Raw genomic sequence first — 18,913 nt, 5'->3', positions numbered from 1 at the left:
CTCTGAGCTCCTTGCAAGTGGAAACAAGGTGGGATATAAATCCAATAAATAAGGCAACCTTACAAGAACCCAGTGCTCTGAGAGTCTAAAGAGAAATAATGATAATAATTATAATGATAATATTTTATATATAGCATTTTATTCCAAAGTGCTGCACATAAAGTGGAATAAAGGCACAAATTAAAATACCACATAACTACCCTAATTATAATAACCACCTTAATGTGCAATATAACAATAACAGTTACATAAAACCCATATAAACACATAAACCATGGGCATACTTTACCTCAAAAAAAAGTGGCCAATGAGGAGACAACCTGAATATAAAAGGCTGCAGAAAGTCCTAAACATGCGATTATCCCAAATTCCACCGGGATATGGAGCCCTCTTTCTGCACATTTACTGGAAGGTATCACTGCACACCAGACTCTGTTTCTGATTATATGCATATGCGGGGGGGTGGCTATGATGAATGTCTTCTCTCAGAGGAAAACTAACCATCAAATTCATACTTCAGTGAACATCAGAGAATGGTAACAGGAGATAAAAAGAATGAATTATTGGAGTATGCGAAAAGGGCCAACTCGAACATGCATCAGGGTAACCTGCAGAAGAGAAACTGAGCATTTTTAAGGCACAAGGAGCCTTAGCTTGATGAAATCTTTGAAATGGAACCAGGAAAATAAAGCTGAAGGAAGACCATCTCAATGGAATCAGTGTAAGAAGTATTTCAAACAGAGAGAATATTGAAATCAATGTGTAAATTCAAGCTGGAGAGAAACCCATCTCAATATTATTATTGCTTCAGTCACAGAAGAGATGGAGAAAAACTGTTCAAATGCTCATAGTGGAGGAAAACTTTTATCAGTGGGATATGTTGATCTTCTATCTGAGATTTCATGGACAAGTGCCTTCAGCATGAGAAGAGTTTTGTTTGGAAAGATAAAAAGGGGCATTGGCGCATCAGTGAAGAACATTGATACAATCTATGGCTGGCAACTGCTTTATTCAGGTTTTTTTAAACTTTGGCTTTATCGTGCTTACAGCTGTTTATGGGCTTTTATAATGCTTATTATATTGTTGTGCTTTAAACTTTCAAATTTCATCAACCACCCAAAGAGCTTTGGCTCATGGGTAGAAGCAAAATGCATTAAATGAAGCAGGTTGTAAGAGAAGGGTGGAGAAATTCTGTCAGCCTGAGAGCTAAATTCTATTTCAAAGAAATTCTTGGTGGCCATATTTCAGTGGAGGGCAGGACTGAACGCAATGGGGATGGCCCCAAAGGCAAAAAGTACGAGGCTGAAAATACAAAAGAATACCAGTGTGTTTTAGTTTAAGCTTCTGATTCCGGTAGCTACATAAGCACTAGGAAGGGGTTTCAGCCTCTTATAGCAGGGGCAGAGAGAACCGCGATCCTTATCTGTTTAAGTTGAGAGGCACCTGATGCTACTTGGGCACTTTGGGAGCAACCAATTGCTTCCATATGGCAGCAAAGTGTAGGTAGATATAATTTTTGGCCTGTTACCCTTACCAGTCATTATCCTGTCTGCTCCCTCTGTCTCCCATCTGGCAAGCTCTCATAACAATGATGTTGCAACTTCTTTCAGCCTGAAGGCCGCCTTCCATTTCAGAGAAACTCCTGGGCCCACACTCCAGTGGCTGGCAGGGCACAAACTTCATCCTGCCATTAATGAAGCCTTGGGAGAATCCTTTCAAGCTTTTGGAGTGGGGAAGAAAATGGTGCAACATCCAGGAAACTACCAGATTATTGGTGACTGCAGGAAAGGGTTGGAGCCAGGGGAAAGGGGCTGTGGCCCTTTTAGGAACACCCATGGGCCAGATGGGGAATCCAGGAGTGGTGGATCTGACCTCAGGATTTTCTGAAGGGAAATGACCAGTGGAAGCTGGAGGTTCCAACGTCAGGGAACCAATGTGTGGACTCTAGTCTGAACTTTAAAGGAGCTGCCCGTGGTGCTGAACACTACATGCCCATCCCCAAAGTGGGCTCAGCTCCGTGGACATCTCCTTAAAAGTTCAGACGACACCATGGCAGGGATACACCATCTTTCTGATCCATCCTTATTTCAGGTGGAAATAACTGCTTTTTTTCTGAAAGATGGTGTCAGCCCCAAAAAACAAAAAAGCAAAGAAAACTCCCGGAGGCAGACACACTATAGCTCTGAATGGATCCCACACAAGCCAGCCATGGAGCATAAGGAAGCCCAACAGCCCATGATGCATCTCCATCCATTCTGCATCCTACACCTTGGGACACCCTCTTGTCAGAAGCACTTCCAAAGGCAGTATGGTGTAGTGGTTAAGAGCATGGGACTCAGGAGATCTGAGTTCTAGTCCCCACTCAGTCATGCAGTCAACTGGATGAATTTGAGCCAGTCACAGACTCTCAGTCAAACCAACTTCACAGGGTTGTTGTCATGGGGATAAGATTGAGGAGGAGGAGAATGATGTAATGATAGATAGAGCAGGCACACCCAACAAAGGATGCTCTCAATTTTCTCTTTCTATCAGCATCACTCGTGGTTATGTAATAGCCGGAAGTCAGGCAGCAATGTTGGGTGGGGGGTTTACATGCACTGAGGTATGATGTCAATCCTCATTGTCCCTGTAAGAAGTCAGTAAGATTTTTAAGAATGCCCGCATGGTGAAACAGCAGCTAATCATGATTACCCTTCCCTGCAATCTTACTTCCACCATGCACTTACTGACTTGGTCAGTCAGAGATAACTCACTCGCAAGGGCTGAGTATGTGTTGCTGTTTAAACATGGGTTGTTCTGGAAACATAGTGAGGTTCTGAGGCAGCACCAGGGCTCCCTCTTCTGGCCAGAGACCAGAATAGCAGCCCTGGTGGTTGCAGGACCAGGTCCACAGTCAATCGCAGCCACCTGGGATGTTACGAGCACAACGTGGGGGCCCTGAGGGAAGAGCTATATAAGAACTGGCTCTTCCCTTCAGATGTGGCCTCAGCAACAAGGGTTGTGGGTGGGCCTCAGTGCCTCCTGGGGCCTTGTTCCTGCCCTGTGCCTGCCTTCCTCGGTTCTCTGACCCTTGGTTCACTTTGGACTATGCTACCCACCTCTATGGATTTGCCTAGTATATCAACCTCCAGCTTGACCTTGGACTATGTACTGGACTTGCTCTTGCCATGCCCTGTCTGCCTGGATCCCGGTGCCTCTACCCTGTTAATCAGCCGCCCTTGCCCCAGATGGTGGCACATAGGTTGCCATGTTGCTTGAAACCAGTTACTCTAACAAGCCATGGTTTTTAAACCAAAAACATCCCATGGAGAGAACCTTTGGTTTGTTGTTGGGTTATTAACTATGGTTTGTTATCTCTGCTGGGATCAGATAGTTGGTCTTAGTATTTATTTATATCCCACCTTTCTTTCTGTTGCAGCTTATAATTCTCTTCCTCTCAATCTTATCCTCACAACAGCAGCCCTGTGAGGTAGGTTGAGCTGTGACTGGCCCAAAATCACCCAAAGCCATGTATTCCATGGCTAAGTGGGGACTGGGACCCAGATCTCCTGAGTCCCAGTCCCACACTTAGCCACTATACCACACTGCCCCTCAGCTGTGCTGCTTTTTCAGTCTGAAGATGTTATTTTCAGTGTTAAAAGGTAATAGGAGTGGGTGTGGTAGTGACCAAAGGGAGATTAGCCATGTGTGCTTCTTAACAGAGGGCAATCCTCTAGTTGAAGGTTCAAAGATTAAGAACCAGAAGTAGCCAGGAGAGAAGGAGCCTCAAAGTTGTCTATCAACAGTTAGCACCTTGACAACAAACTGGGTAGGGACAAGAGTCATCTGGCCACTGTGGTGAGATTGGATGGCTGTTTAGAGTAATTTCTAAATGTACGGCTATACATATCTACTGGAATATGAAAATGTAGGGCAAATTTTAACATGGCTTTTTTCTTGAAAGGGCAACCCTGGTTGGTGGTCCAGAAGCATAAGTGAGTAGGACAATCCCTTTTCTGTCTTTTTGCCACTTATATAGGGTGCTCCTCCCTCCCCTGCTCTGCCCCTTTCAATCTCACCACCTTCTTCTGTATTTTATTCCTTTTATTTATGATATGTATAAACCAGGGGTCTCAAACTCGTGGCCCGCGGGCCAATAGCAGCCCGTGGGATGATATTTTGTGGCCCCCACTTGATATCAAAGTTTAGTGATAGAGCGGCCCGCGCATTTTTCTCACACGCACCTGCATGAGTCGTTACCCTGGGTGCAATGTTCCCTCTAAGCTTGTGTTATGGAAAGCCCAGCTTTCTCAGACAAACCTCTGCCATTTCCCAGCATGCAAGGCACTCATGGATTCTGGCACACCATTCAGCAGTGAGAAGTATGCTGATGCCATTGTAAAGCTACAGGAAGAATTTGATCACAAGTTTGCAGATTTCAAGACACACAGAGCCACTTTTCAAATTTTTGCTGACCCCTTCTCCTTTGATGTGGAAGATGCCCCCCCCACCTGCTTCAAATGGGGCTAATTGACCTGCAGTGCAATTCTGAACTCAAAGCCAAGTTCAGGGAGGTGAGTGGAAAAGCAGACAAGCTTGGACAATTTTTGAGAAAATTGCCCCTTACCTTCCCTGAGCTTTCCAGGATGTTCAAGCAGACCATGTGCCTTTTTGGGAGCACCTATCTGTGTGAAAAGCTCTTCTCCACCATGAACTTTAATAAGTCAAAGTTCAGGTCCAAACTTACTGATGAGCATCTTCAAGCCATACTGAGGGTCTCAGTTGCTTCCTCCTTCAAGCCAAATGTGGCTCAGCTGCGTAAGAGGAAGCACTGTCAGGTCTCTGGCAGCAAGGAGTAGGAGGAAGTAAGAGAAGCCTATGTTCTGAAGAACCGTTCATGTTCTGAATTATTATTAGTAAAGATTGAGAAGATTGGATCAGTTGTACTTTTTTTGGAATACTTGAAATCCTTTTTTTGTGGAATACTTGATGCGGCCCAGCCTCACCCAGACTCTACTTCCAGCGGCCCCCAGGTAAGTTGAGTTTGAGACCCCTGGTATAAACTGTTCTAAGGATCTGATCCATTGTGGCTGACTGAAAACTACAATAAGCAAGTAGAATTAATAGATTTACTTCCCTCTTGTCCCTCTCTCAAGCATAGTCATCAATATGGACAACAAGGCTAACTTAATCCCATAACCAGTGCCCTGGAAGAGTGCCTGCAGTTGTCCCACTGGCACCTGCTCAAGTTCCTTCCCCAGTAAGGGTGTCTGCAGGCCTAGGCAGTAGCTGTCAAAACCCATTTGGTCTAGGATGGAGGTCCCAAGCTTCCAAGCGTAACAAACTTACTACTGTAAGCATTACTCCACAAAGCATTCAGCTTACTGGCAGATGGGATGGTCAGTGTTTGGGGGAGCCATCACCCATTACAACAAGAAACCCTCCCTACCCCTAGCTCCACCCATGAATGAGACTATATATTGGCCATAATGTGTAGTCAGTTAATTAGCAAAAGTAATCAATGAAAACTCTTTTGATCAGTTAAATGTACACCTCCAATTCAGCCATGTAGAAGGATGGAAGTGTATTTATTTTAATTTCTGAAAAGGCAAGGACTTGCAAAAGAAAAGGCTGCACCCGCCCCCTTAAAAGAGGTGTCCCTCCTTCTACTTCACACATAAGGGTATGCCTCCTCTGTGTGTGGAGATGTTGAGGCATTTGGCCGACACCTCATTGCAAGCTCCTCTTTAGCAGCTTCTAAGATGGTAGCAACTCTCACCTTGTACTGTATGAAATCCATTCATACCGGGCTCTCTGCCCCGAATTTAATCCATTCATCACAGTAACAGCTAATACACCTGGAAGGAACTAAGCTTTCTTTAATCAGACAGCAGCCCTTGAAAGTGGCCTTCCTTTTACACTGTGCAGCTGAAGAAAGGCAATGAGAAGAGGACCACTGGGGAGGCATGGGGGTTTCAGAGGGAACAGGCAGCAATGCCACTGTAGATCCCTTGCTGGCAACTTCTGCACAAGAGTCAGGGAAGCTCCGTGCCTCACATCACTTTATCCAGACGCTGTGGTTGGCCATTTGCCCTGACCAAATCTACCGCTTTAGTGGAGCAATTTCCTGCGTAAGCAGGGTGCCAATTGTCATGCTCAGCTCAGGTTCCCTTCCTTTCCAAAGCCTCTCCCATCAGAGAGTGCAATGCACCCACGTCTGCCCCATATGCTCTCTGTCTGGCAGCTGCATATCATTGACAGATCTCATTCTAGGAAGCAGACGCCCTAATTGACTCGTGGCAAGGAAGGGGCAGGAGGAGGGACTCCCCCAAAACAAAGCACCTCGAGGCTTCCATCGGTAAACGCGTTGCCATAGTAACAGCAGAGCCAAGCGCCACTATCGGATGCCCAAGTGCAGAGCTGCAGCGGCACCTCCCGGCCAGCTGAGAAACAGCAATAACTCCAGGCAGGAACTTGGTTCTGCACAATTCTATTTCATGCGGGAAATGCCTTGGAAATAAAATTAACGACTGACAGGTGGCGGCAGCAATGGAAATTAGCCTTGTAGCATGCACTCCAGAGCATGTTAGCACTTAAGGCCAAAACTTGTTTTCAGCCCCAGAAAAAGAGCAAAATGCAGTTGGATTTAGTGCCTCTTTTGCTTGCGAGCAGACAGCTTATCTTTCAGGGCCTGGGGCATATATAGCAGGTGTGTGCTTTTTAAAGTAGCAAGACAAACAATGCAAAAAATATTTGTACCCAAGTGGCAGCCATGTTGGCAAACACAGCCAAACCTCTTGGCAATGTCCTACACTGAGATGCCTTCTCTGAGCTTTAAGATGGGTACAATAAATCTGCAGTAAGGTTGCATTTTCAAAAGGCCTATGATGGCAAAGCAGGCATGGCAAATTATATATTCCATTTGAGCAGCATGTACGTGAAAGAATGGGAGGAAAGGTACACGCCGCTGATGTACATGCATGCCTTTTGTTCACTAACTAAATTAGTTGAATGGCAGCGTACAGCCCAAACCTCCCTGTAATCTTTCCCTTGACCCTCACAAGTGCTCTCACTGCAGCATCCTTAATGACTGGTTCCTTTCTCTGTTTAATAACAACGCTTTAACAAAAGAGTTCTTCCCAGGCTGACAAAGCAGCTAATGTGTGAACAATGTGAAAAGACCGTTTCATTATCCACCATCTTCTGCTGGTTCCCATGCCCTGGACAGCTCCTGAGGAGGTAGCACCTTATAATTAAATGCAAACCAAGGAGATCAGTTAAAGGTGTACGGGTGAGAGGTGGGGAGGGGGAGGATTACTAATATTTATTTCTATTTATTTCATCTTTATACTGCCCAATAGCTGAGGTTCTCTGGGGGGGTTAAAAGTTAAAAATAAACAAACATTCAAAGCATGCACATGTTAATTTTAAAAAATGAAGCCATAAGAACAATTGCATGGTAGCTGGGGCTTCCTTGTAGGCACCTAGGGTAAGGCCACCATATGACAAAAGCCCTGTACTAATGAATCCAGCCTTATCAGAAGCAGAGAGTTTTACACCCCCCTAAAAACACAAAGGATCCCCCAAACCTCCCCTTGAGCTGTGTATCTAGGAGTGGCTGAGGAGGCTGGGAGCATTTGCACATCCTGCCTTAAGATCCTGCTAGATGAAAAACCACTGGGATGTCGGGCAGGCTCATCATGGTCGCAGGTGCACCAGCTTCTCCTTGTGCTAATCCCACACAGGCCAAAAGGAAAGCCACAAATCACCTGGATTATCTCAGGCAGGATAGCCTGAAAGCAAGAGGGGCATATGAAGACCTTTTTATTTAAGCGTCATTTTAATTGTTAACAGTATTTGCTCATTTATCTGGCCAGGGCAACTTCTTTTATATTGTTATTTATTTTATATTGTTATTTTATATTTTATATTGTTACTATTGTAATTTTTTATTATGTTGTAAGCCACCCCGAGGCTTCGGCAAATGGGGCGGCATATAAATGTTTTAATAAATAAAATAAATAAATATGATGACCTCATGCTAGCTGGGCACCTTTCCTAAGCCAAGCTCAAATTCATATAAGAATATAAGGAGAGCCATGCTAGATCTGCTCAAGCGTTTTGTTCACATGGTGTCCGACGAGCTGCTCATGGGAAATCCACAGGTGGCACCTGGATGCCATTGTCCGTCATCCTCTCCAGCTGGTGCTTCTGATATTGGAGGCAGCGTGCAGCCACTGGGACTCTTGGTAGCTTTGTTGTTGTTACTTGCTGTTGAGTTGTTCTCCAAAAGTCCCCTCCTTGACAGGCCTGCTCAACTCTTGGCAACTCAAGACTGTGACTTCTTTTGTGGACTCGACCCTTCTCATATTTGACCTTCCTTTTCTGCTTTTGCCTTCCCTAGCTTGATTCTTTCCTCCAATGAGTCAACAGCCTCACTTCCATATTTTTTTGCTTCTAGGGCAAGTTCTGGCTTGATTGTCCTAGGACCCCCTTGTTCACCTTTCTGTTGGCCCAAAGCTTTCCTCCAACACTATGTTCAGAATGCATCAATTTTCTCCTTGTCAGCTTTCTTCACTGTCCAGCTGTTTTCCATGAATTTGCCTAATCCTCTGTTAAAGTCATTGAAATGAGTAGCCATTGTTACATCTTAATACCATTCATATGGCACTCTATTCCAAAGCAGAATAGAGGAATGCTATAGCTTAGTCACGTGCTGTGTAAAGAAGTATCTCCTTTTCTCATCCTGAATCTCCCACTAATCAGCTTTATTAGATGATCCTGGGCTGACAAAATAATGACAGCATAGACCTTCAGAGGACAGCCCGAAAATAGTCAGGGTGGCCAGCTGTTGCATGAAGTGGGGCGAATGCTCCACCTCAGGTGGCAGTTCGGGAGGGGCAGTGGATCCCATGTGTCCCATAGGAGGAACATGGGTCTTCCTGCTGCTTCTGCCACATGCTTCTCAAAGGAAAGCATAGGATGGGCAGCATTCTGGGGAGCTCTGGATTCTGGAAGGGTCACATGTTCTCCACCCCAACTTAAGAAAAAAAACCTGCTAGAACAGCCAAGAGGTCTGTAGCTATTCTTACTTCCTACAGGACCTAATCGCAAATCACACGAGCCCTTCCGATTGCTACTCCCCAGCTACGACTACTTCATTGGCAAACTGACTTCAAGCAGAGAGCATCCCTTCTATATTTCCAGCAGGATTCCAAAGCCAGAACGAAGCCCAGTTCATTGCTGTGGGAGTAGTGTCATGGATGGATTTGGGGGGATCAGTGGGTAGGGAAGGGCAAAACGCCCTCCTGCATGTTAATTGCCTCATGCGCATCCAAGGCTGCTCCATCTTCTGATTTGTGTTAGTTTGCAAAATAGTACCAGAACTAACATCTGGTATGAAAACACGCAGTTGAGACTAGACTGGAGAAGATGATGTTTGTTTACTAAGAGCAACTGGGCCAGTGGAAACACATCACCGTACCATATTTGTTAGGGACATTTATTTATTTATATTTATATCCTGCCTTTCCATCTGAAGATGCCCAAGGCTTCAAGGCTTCAAACCTGTGCCCACTTAAGTGCCCTTAACTCCACTGAATGTCTTTAAGTCAGCATGCAAAGGATTCTTCTGTAGGAATGCACATGAGGATGCCTGAGCCTCAAAAATGGCTAGATTTTATTTTATAGAGTATGTGTGTGTGATTTGATGTTGTTTCAGCCAATTTCGTCTGAAGAAAATAAAAAATCTTACTGCCTTCTCCAGCAAGTTTATTTTCAATGGCTTATGTTGCTTCTCAGCAAGTGTGTTTAGGGCTGTAGCCACAGTACAGGAGGAAAAGAATCATAGCAGGCATGAATTTGAAAGGAAGTGGAGATGTGTCCTTGATCAGCATTCCTAGAGCACAGGCTCGGCTATGAAACCCCCAGTAAACAGTGACTTTATAGGTCCTTCCCCCCGTCTGCGCTAGAGGGCTCTCTCCAGCTGAGAAAATCCCTTTCTTCTTGCAGGAAAGCCAAAACCCCTGCAGGCATAATTTGCAGAAATATATTCAGAAATCTATCCAAGTAATAGGTGCTGGCAGTCCAGAAAAATACCCAGCCTGGCTGATTCTTTTGATTTGCTGGAAGAGCAGCATGGAAGAGAGGCTGCCCTTGGTTCCCAGCCTTGGGTTTGAATGCTGTGCATGAGATGAATAAGCCGTATTTGCATGGGGTTTTGTCCCTCCACCTCACAGGAATCATGGGTTTCTCCTCCTGTGCCCAGGGGCTTTTGCTGGCTTGCCTACTTTTTTGTTTCCGGTCCCCTTGGCTCCCTCCCCAGATCCATCTCCTTCCTGTTCCACCTCCACCTCATCCCATCTGTGCCACTGATCCACAGAGTGCAGCCGTGTGACCCTGTGTGCTTGTTCTCGTGTTTCATGTAAACCGATTCCCCCAGGGGATCTGCCTGATCATGTGTGTCACCATGGAGTCATGGGCATGTTTCTTTGCTCCCAGAACCAATTTCAGGCTCTGCCGCAACAGCTCCTTTTAAGTAGAATTGGGAGGGCCAAATACTCTTGGGCAGATTCCATTCTCATCTTGCCCAGCAGCGCAGAGGAGGAGGAACCAGGGTGGGATGATTTAAGTTCCAGTTTGTTTATTTCATCCTTATGCTTCCTGCAAAATTTGCTACTGCTTCTGAACACTTCCAAACAACATGCACCCACCCCGGCACTTTTCTTTGCAGACCCTGTTTGTGGAAACTGCAGGGGACAAAATGGCTCCCAGAGGAAATATGGCTGGCCCCATAAAGGCTGCAGAAGGGCCTGCTTGATGAAGGGGGACGGAGGAGAGACAGTGTGCATAGAGGCTTGGGCAGGGGTGACACAGGAAGAGGGCTCCTTGGCCTGACAAATCTTCCATCCACAAGAACCTTTCCCCTCTGATCTTATTTTCTCCTTGGCCAGCCTTGAGCCTTGCTAACTCTCTCCCCCACTCCTTTCCTCACTGTTTCTCCCCTAATCACACCTTTATCTCATCATTTCTCCCCAGACCCATTTCTGTCCCATACTTCTCTCCCTCTTTCTCTCTCTATACATACACACAGTGCAATACAAAATCAAACCACACCATTAGGAAAAAAAGCGGAAAAATTGATATTACAACTTTGGAAAGATAAACAGCCACCTGCAATAACTTGCACATGTATGACCGATGATGACTGCACATGTATGAGGAATGCACATGTAGTGGAGCGTGTGCACGAGCCATTGCAAGAGCAGGTGTGTGTATCACTGGTGCTGTGAGTGTCAACCTGTCTATGCACACACAATGCACAGCAACATACACATGTACAAGAGTGTGTGCTTGTCACTGTGAGGCATCACATGCACACACATATACAGTGACACACACATGGAATGCACATGCACTCCTGCAAAGCAACACACTCATAGGTGTAGCAACTGGGCCACCCAGACACGGATGAGCATGCATTGGTGCATCAACAGGCATGTGCAGGAAGGTGACCCACAGAAACACCTGTGCCTGCACAGCAACACTCACATACATGCAGATGCACGTGCAGTGACGTTTGGCAATGTGAACATGCCCTTGGCCAGCTATGCCCTCTTGCAGGATACTCCGTTCCATCCTCCCCAGTTTTCCATCCCGGCCCCACACAGGTGTTCAGTCTGCTGTGTCTGCCCACAGCCCCAGCCTTGATTGAGCTGTTTGGGCAGGAGTGGAGAGGGCTCTTTCCGTGTTTCCCTTCCTCCAAGCATGCTGAAACCTCCCTCACCTTTCCTGGGGACCCCCATTTTGGATGCAGCCCTGTCCACACTCACCAGCTGAGTTAGGTTCATACCTGCCACCTTCCAGGATGCAGCCTCTTCTGAGGCGGCTTGCAACCCAGTGTGACATAATATAATGAGCAGAGCTCATGAGGAAACAGAAAAGAGGAAGAACAAAGGAAACCACTGTGCAACCCACCCTCCTCCTGGAGCATCCAGTAAAGGATGACATCACGTAAAAGCCCCAAAGAACTGGAGTGGTTTCTCATGCTCTGCAGTCCAGCTACACCAGGCTATAGAAGACCCATCAAGGAATATAAATGCAGCCATTGCTAATTCTGAGAGCAGTTTCAAATAGCTCCCCATAAGGCAAAGTCCTTGCTCAACAAACTCTGGCTGATCCAGGCCATTTTCTATTTCCTTGGGATGCATGAACAGGGGATTTATGGCAAGCACCTGCAGAGAGGTTGCGCTAAGGAAAGCGCTATCCAGCTCCCCGGGAAGGAGCTTTCTACCCTGTGGCCCCGAATCAAAAGTTTGTTATCAGGAAATATTGTCTAAGAGCAGTTGAAGAACCACTAAGATGTTGGTCCTGGGGGACTTCAATCTCCATGCCGAGACGGTTCTGACTGGGGCGGCTCAGGACTTCATGGCCTCCATGGTGGCCATGGGGCTGTCTCAACATGTCTCCGGCCTGACCCATGAACGTGGACACACTCTGGATCTGGTTTTCTCAACGGGGCAAGAAGAGGCTGATCTGAGGGTAAGGAAGTTGTGTCTGACTCCCCTGTCATGGTCAGATCACTTCCTCATGAGGTTTGAGCTCGAGAGCGGCCTTTCCCTCTGTAAGGGTGCGGACCCGATTGTGTTGGTCCACCCCTGGAGCCGGATGGATCCGGATGGATTCCTGAAGGCCCTGGGGGAATTCCCAGTTGACAAGACTGGTGCTCCTGTCGAGGCTCTGGTCGAACTATGGAATGGGGAAATGACCAGGGCTATTGACACGATCGCTCCCAAGCGCCCTCTCCTGCCGGGCAGAGCCCATTCTTCCCCTTGGTATACACCAGAATTACGGGCAATGAAGCAGGGTGGGAGACGTCTAGAGCGTAGGTGGAGGAAATCACGGGATGAATCTGACCAAACACACTTGAGAGCTCATTATCAAGCCTATGCTGTGGCAGTGAGGGCGGCGAAAAAGAAATTCTTCCCTGCTTCCATTGCCTCCTCACAATGCCGTCCGGTGGAGCTTTTTTGGGTGGTACAAGGCCTGGTTCATCCTGGCCCCAAGAAAGACCCTGTACCGCCCTCGACGGCCCACTGTGATGACTTTGCCAAGCATTTTAAGGAGAAAATTGCTCAGATTTGTCATGAGCTGGACTCCACTAGTAATTCAGAGCCTTCAGGGGAGGAACCAATGTTGCCATCTGCTCCTAGCTTGTTGGATGTGTTTCAGTTATTGCGGCCTGATGATGTGGACAAGGTGCTTGGACAAGTACATCCCACCACCTTCCTATTGGACCCTTGCCCATCTTGGTTACTTAACAACGCCAAGCACAGGATAGGGACCTGGATCCTGGAGGTTGTCAACGCCTCTCTGAGGGATGGCCGGGTACCTGCCCCTTTAAAGGAGGCGGTAGTCCGACCAGTCCTAAAGAAGGCATCCCTGGATCCAGAGATGGCCACCAATTATAGACCGGTGGTCAACATCCCATTTTTGGGCAAGGTGTTGGAGCGGGTGGTGGCAGGACAACTCCAAGCACTCTTGGATGAAACTGATTATCTGGACCCATTTCAGTCCGGCTTCAGACCCGGGTATGGTACTGAATCTGCCTGGGTCACCTGTGCAGGGAGAGAGACAGGGGGAATGCATCCCTGTTGGTCCTCCTGGACCTCTCAGTGGCTTTCGATACCATCGACCATGGTCTCCTTCTGGATAGGCTGGCGAGACTGGGAGTAGGAGGCACTGCTTTGCAGTGGTTCCGCTCCTATCGCAATGGCCAATTCCAGAAGGTGGTGCTGGGGGACTATGGCTCTGAGCCATGGCAGCTATACCATGGAGTTCCACAGGGATCCATTTTGTCCCTCTTGCTATTTAACATCTACTTGAAACCACTGGGAGAGGTCATTAGGAGATGTGGGCTGCGGAATCATCAGTACGCTGATGATACCCAGCTCTACCTCTCATTTTCAATCAATCCAGGTGAGGCAGTGGCTATACTGAACCGGTGCCTGGCCAAGGTAATGGACTGGATGAGGGCCAATAAACTAAAGCTCAATCCAGACAAGATGGAGGTCTTGTTGGTAGGCGGGTCGGGCTTCGAGGAAGGGGACCTTGACCTTGTCCTGAATGGGGTTGCACTCCCTCTTAAGGACAAGGTCCACAGCTTGGGAGTGCTCCTCAATCCAGAGCTTTTGCTGGAAGCTAAAGTAACAGCAGTGGTGAGGAGCGCTTTCTTTCAGCCGGATTCACCAGCTGCGTCCCTATCTGGAGAACAACTGCCTGGAGACAGTGACTCACGCATTGGTAACTTCCTGACTAGACTTCTGTGACGCGCTTTACATGGGGCTGCCTTGAAGACAGTCCGGATACTTCAATTGGTTCAAAATAGAGCTGCCAGGTTGCTGACGGGGACTGGGCGTTGTGCTCACATAACTCCAGTCCTCTGTCAGCTTCACTGGCTCCCCATTGAAATCCGGGCCCAATTCAAGGTGTTGGTTATCACCTATAAGGCCCTTAACAGCTTGGGACCTGGTTACCTAAAATAGCCCTTACGTCCATACGTGACCTCCCACCCCTTGAGATCAGTGGCAGAGGCCCTTCTCCGGGAGCTCTCCGTGAAGGACATTTAGGGGGGTAGGTACCCGGAGGAGGGCTTTCTCTGTGGTGGCGCCCAATCTATGGAATGTGCTCCTCAGAGTGGAGCTCCTCAGAATGTGCTCCACTCTGAGGAGCACAGAATGTGCTCCTCAGAATGTGCTCCACCTGGCACCATCGTTATTTGCTTTCTGGCGCCAGGCCAAGACCTTTTTATTTAAATGTCATTTTAATTGTTGATTTTATTTATTGATTTTAACAACTTTGGCCAGGATGTCTCCAACTGTATTTTATTGTATTGATGAAATTTATTTATGTTGTAAGCTACCCCAAGGCTGAGGCGAATGGGCGGCATATAAGTCTGCTAAATAAACAAATAAACAAATAAATAAATAAGATGCTGGTGAACTTTTCTGTCCCAAGAGGGCTATTTCCAGGCCTGGTTCCAAGTTCTGGAGGATCCTTGGGCAAGACACACTCAGTGGGCTCCTTCCCTCCATGAGACCACCTTCTCACAACCAGTTGTTCCTCATTTTGTCTTGTCATTGCCATCCCTTGGCTACTTGACCGGCAGAGGGAAAAGGAGCCTGCAGCACCTCCTGCCACTGCCGGTCTCTAGGCCAGAGGAAGAGGTGGATCAACAAGCAGATTGAGACATCGAGGACGGGGGGGGGGGGGGGGGGAGAAACTCCAGGGGGCTGATGCTGATGAGCCCCTGCTGGGATCTGAGCCCTCAGCAAGTGCCCAACCAGGGCTCTTCCCAAGAAAGCATCCTCATTGCTTAAAAGCAGCTTCAGAGAGGGAGGGGGTGCGGGTGCCTGTTCCCTCTGCTGCCAAAGGGCCAAGAGCTGATGGGCAACTTGAAGGCCCTTCTGTTTTGCCTTCTTCTGGTCCACTCTTTATTTCAATGAGGCTTGGGTTGGTCAGACCTTCAAATACAGGCCTGTCTGCTGTCTCGTGCTGAAGAGCATACAACCTCACTCAGCAACTGGCTCCACTGTCGTGTTGCTCTTACCATCGGGAGTTCTTCCTTGTGTCTGGCCTGCACCTGTTACGCTGTAGCTTAAGTTTGTTACTCCATGTTCTACGGTCTGGAATGAGTGAGAGGAGGTCTTTTCCTTCTTCTGTGTGTCAGCCTTTGAGGTCCCTGTGGAGGGCTATCATGCCACCTTGTAGTCTTCTTTTTTCCGAGGCTGAACAACCCCAGTTCTTTCAGCCTCTCATCATAAGGCTTATTTAAGCCAAGCAGGGTAGGGAGAGTCTTAAAGACAGGGAGAAAGGTATAGGCATGGACCCCCCTGCCTGAACGGCTTCCCTCTGCCACAACTTTACCCTCAACAAACACACATTCATTGGATTTGAACTGTTCTTTGTTACATATCTAGCCCAACTTTCCTCAAAGAGTCTCCTCTCCTCTCTTTCCGTTTTATCCACACAACAACCTTCTGGGGTTGAGCACTAGTGACCATCCCATCAGCTTCATCTCCATGCAGGGACTAGAATGTGGATCTCCTGTGACCCAGTGCAAGACTCTAAACTCTACACCATGTTATTTGCATGCGTACCCTTCCTTGTCATTTTGTGTAGCTCTGCTAATGAACTTTTGCAATGCAGTGACTTTCTGTCCAGGTGTCTTTTGTGTATTTGATAGTTCCAGTTCTTCAACTGCTTTCCAGAGTCATTTCTGTATTGGAAACATTTCTATGCTATCCTTTATCACAATACATTCCATAACCAGGTAGCACAGAATATAAATAAATTATGCGTTCTGCAAAAATCTAATGCATGGCAATAAAGCTATCAACCATAATGAAAGATAGCAATAATAATGTTAATTACAATTGTAATGAGAAAGGCAGACTGAGTGATGTCATATAATTTTAAATGCCTTAATCTGAGACTGGCATCAGTATCTGGGATGCAGCTTTCCACAGCTGGAAACCACCACCAAGAAAGCCCTGTTGATTGTATTTAGAATGCAAGTATGTTGCATTTTACAAAGGACAGTCCTCTCTATAAAGGGCTGTCCAAGGACAGTCCTCGATTTGAAGCCATCCTTTCTTTCTGGGGGGGGGGGGACTTGTCACCCTCCAGATGTTCTTGAGCTACAAGAAGGATGGTGCAGCCCAGGAATCGCTGGAGGGCCAAAGTTACCCATGCCTGCTGTGCCTGAAGGGCCATCTGGCCAAGTCTGGCTTAAAGACAAAGAACGCCTGTGTAGCTGGGTTCAAGTGACCCCTTTCTGTGCATGCTTCTTTTTCCATATGGTGTGACCAAAGCAGTTCACAGCATGCATATGTTCCACTGTGTATTTGCATGCACATGCACATGTGTGGCTGTGGCTGTGCAGGCCCATGAACACTCTCATGGCAAGACAAACATGCATGCATAGTGGCGGCTATGCACAGGTGACACAGGCACACCCAAACAAAAAGCATGTGCACATGTGCCAGCAACAGTGACAAATGCACACAGGCATTCACTGCAACATGAGCACACGTGTGCATGACAACACATGCACACAGACACATGACAACACACAGAGCCCCCACACACATACTCATGCATGCACTCACACACAGCAGTGCGTGAAAACAGCACACACACATGCATTCATGTGTGGCGACACACACAGCAACACAGAAACACACATGCAGGAGCAGACAAGTTGATAAGCACAAGAAAACACACAATGACACACACAGGTGCATGTTCATACATAGCAACATGCATGCACACACACACACTCCATGGGATAATTGCTCTGAAATGTTTTATTCCAGTGTATTTCATTGTATCATTTTTAGCTATTTTATATTTTTAGAATGTGTTTTTATAGTGATTATATATCAGTGCTGTGGAGTCTTGGGTTACTGGAATTGGAGTTGGTAAAATATGCCAACCCTGACTCCTAAAAAAAATTAAATTGTAATATAAATAATATGATAAAATTTCCTATTTCACAGATAATCATTTGATTAATCTATTTTTTCAGGTTATATTTTCAGGATCTATCTTACTCTCGTATATTAGTGAAAGACGCACTCCATGAAAAAATTCACAATGGCAAAAAAGTGTCAACAAAGTTGGCTGTTTTTTAACACTTTACTATAACAGATGAGAAATAGTAAGTGTGTCAGTGTATTATAGAAGAAGCTGATTGTAAAAAGCATGTGTTGCAAAAATTAGAAGTTTTGTGGTTCTGATAAAAAGGTACCTACAAGAGTATCAAATTTAGAAACACAGAAACACAGTGAGTCAAAAGGGTCCTCCCAGGGCATATAGTCTGACCCCTCAGCTCCAGCCAGCTCTGCTCATATGTGGTTGTCCAGTCTTTCCTTGAACACCCTCACTGCCGGGGCCTCAATCTCCTCCCTTGGGAAGTCCATCCCATATCCCAGGGGTCCTAACCGTCAGGAAGTACTTCCTGAGAGCCAACCTGGAGCCTGGTCCCTTGAGCTTTGCCCCATTGGACTGCATCCTTCCCTCCACCACAAGGGAGAACAGGTCATGACTCTCTACCATGTGCCACACCTTCGCACACCTGTCAGCCACTAGATCCCCTTGGATCCTGCTCCCTCAATCTCATCTCATGCAGCATTCCCCTCCTCCCTGCTGCTCAAAATCTAGCTACCATCCTTGTGATCCTGTGCTGAACTGATTGTAACAGTTTTAAAAGACACTTGCAGTGTTTTCATCCCGAAGTGTTAGAAGCTGTGAATGAGAAGGACAGCAATAAAAACATTCCATCTACTTCAGGGCTAAAGAAAGATCAGAAATCTCCTGGAGGCCAAACACGATGACCAAGATTCTTTACATCTGACAATGTTTGATAAAAAAATAACCTGAATTGACCAATTTTCTAAGTTTAATATTTAATGTTACTGAATATTTAAAATTTCTTTAATAAATAAAATAAAAAAGCCGCAATGGCATTGCTACAGCCTTTAGACTTTAACAGGTTATGTTCTAAAGAGTAGCCTGATGATTCACGTTGGCACTGAGGAAATGCCTTGTAGGTTGAGTGATTTCAATCAATATAAGAAATAAATAATTAGTTTATTTCCTATATTGATATATAAACAAAGGAGTCGGAATCGAAGGTTTTATGTCCCGACTCCACATTCCTCTTATATATATTGCCTTCTTGGAGGTGGAACTATACGTTCCAAAGCGGGATATAAATAAATAAACGGAATGGTCCCTGCCCAAAGAAGCTTACAATCAAAATTGCAAAGGGCAGAGCAAACAACGGAAATGGACAAGAAAAATAAGCAGCGATATTAAAGCGAAATCGTATGCCTGTTTAGAAAGAAGGCGGCGGCGGGTCAGGGGGGGTCTT

At 46.5% G+C, this 18,913-nt stretch overlaps 1 protein-coding gene across 7 annotated transcripts in view; it reads left to right on the top strand.

Annotated features, from left to right (window-relative positions):
* Window positions 1-18,913, top strand: part of KLHL25 (kelch like family member 25) — a 116,536-nt gene that overhangs the window by 69,642 nt on the left and 27,981 nt on the right. The window lies entirely within an intron of this gene.

The sequence above is a fragment of the Varanus komodoensis genome, unplaced genomic scaffold, assembly GCF_004798865.1.
Source record: "Varanus komodoensis strain SLA01 unplaced genomic scaffold, ASM479886v1 scaffold46_3, whole genome shotgun sequence".
NCBI lineage: Eukaryota > Metazoa > Chordata > Lepidosauria > Squamata > Varanidae > Varanus > Varanus komodoensis.
Note: the sequence above shows the minus strand (reverse complement) of the source record. Positions and strands in the feature narration are given on the sequence as shown.